Genomic DNA, 1733 nt, shown 5'->3' with positions numbered 1-1733 from the left:
TTAACCAGCATATGCAATGCTGGTTAAATGTCTTCCTTTCCTTAAACTCTCTGTCTTTAATGTCTTATGCACAATCGGGTTCAAAGCTATAAGGAAGCAAATGTAACTGGAGTATGAACAGGGTAGAACAAAATGACAGGGTCAAAGTAGGCAAAAGACAAGCAATGGAAGAATCAGGAAAGTGAGATGGTTTGTATTTGTAGGGGAAGAAAATAGACAAACAGACAGGGAGCTAACAGTAGACTCAGTAAGCTATCTGGCAAATCCCAACTAGAAAGAGTTAAACCCTTGCTAGAGAGAACTCAGAAAAGAAGATTAGCAGCATGGCTCTGCCAGTGCCCCAGCTAAAGTCAGCTGCTCTTCCCCACTGTGTAGTAAAATACAAAGGAGACAAAAGGGAAGGGGGGCCACATAACAGCAAACTCAGTACAAAATATATACTCACACCTGGATAGATATAGTCTCTTACTATGTTTCGTTTTACCTAATTGCTACCTGACTTTGTATGTAAAGTCCTTTTAACAAACATTTCAAAAAAGAGCCTGACAGGACAAAGAAAATCAAATTAAATTCACTTTAAAAATGTGCACACTGGGCCAGGGAGATTGCTCAGTAGAATAAGCACTTGCCTGGCAAGTGCAAGGGCCTGAGTTCAATCCCCAATTCAGTCAAAAAAAAAAAAAAAGAAAGTAAAAATGTGCACATATGCCAGGCATGGTGGTGCACACCTGTAATCCCAGCACTCAGGAGGCTCAGGCAAGAGAACTGTCATGAGTTCAAGGTCAGCCTGGGCTACATGGTGAGATCCCCCCCATCTTAACCCCCCCTTCCCCAGAAAAAGTGTACACAAAGACGGCACAGGGGATTAGTGGCTTGGGTGGCTGCGATCCAACTATGACATCCCAAGGAACTAATCAGACTGTGACAAATTCCAGGTTGGAGGAAAAGCCCTTGAACTATAAAAGCAGCTGGGAACAAAGAACCATCTTTCTGGAGCCTCTATCCTGATTTACCAGGGTAATTATCCAACCCCTCCTTTTCCCCTTTTTCCAATAGTGTCTCCAATAAAATGTCTTCCTTTCCTTAAACTCTCTGTTTTTAATGTCTTACCGATATGGAGTTTATGGACCTAGTGAAATGCCTGCCTACAGCAGAGCAGCAGTTCTTTTTCCCTAGCACAACATATTCAAGTAAAAAGAGAAGCCTCTGAAAAGCCACAAGAAAGCGGTGTGCCCAATCTGTTTTTAAAATGCTATTCTGGAGGCAATGTGAACAACAGACTGGAGCATGCCGATAACAGAAGCAAGATACGAAGAACTTGAATTATTAATGGTGTACAAAGGGGATAAAGAAGTATACAAATTGGAGATACCAGTAAGACTTGTGCACAAACTAGAGAGGGAGAGAAAATCAAGGCCAAATAGAGAAGTGAAATCAAGAATAACACTAAGATTTCCCACTTGGGTACCTGAAAAAATAGTCTCATTGCTAAAATGGAAAAGACTAAAAAGAGAAACAATAATAAAAAATAAAAAAATTAAAATTCCATTAGAAACAAATTATAGAGATGGTGTGAGGTATTCAAATGAAGATGTCAAATATGCAGCCCAAGGAAGTTACCTTAGAGGAAGTACATGCAGTGGCGAGATGATCTACTACGCCTTCCCACTTAAGCTGTAATGCTCCGCAGTCTCAAGTGGAACATCAACCTCAGCTGCTTTTATTTTTTTTTT

At 40.6% G+C, this 1733-nt stretch overlaps 1 protein-coding gene across 3 annotated transcripts in view; it reads right to left on the bottom strand.

Annotated features, from left to right (window-relative positions):
- Positions 1 to 1733, bottom strand: part of Zcchc17 (zinc finger CCHC-type containing 17) — a 58419-nt gene that overhangs the window by 49913 nt on the left and 6773 nt on the right. The gene's annotated exons all lie outside the window — the stretch shown is intronic.

Source organism: Octodon degus, unplaced genomic scaffold (genome assembly GCF_000260255.1).
Source record: "Octodon degus isolate 3935 unplaced genomic scaffold, OctDeg1.0 scaffold00163, whole genome shotgun sequence".
NCBI classification, from domain to species: domain Eukaryota; kingdom Metazoa; phylum Chordata; class Mammalia; order Rodentia; family Octodontidae; genus Octodon; species Octodon degus.
The sequence above is the reverse complement of the archived record's forward strand: the minus strand, read 5'-3'. Positions and strand labels throughout refer to the sequence as shown.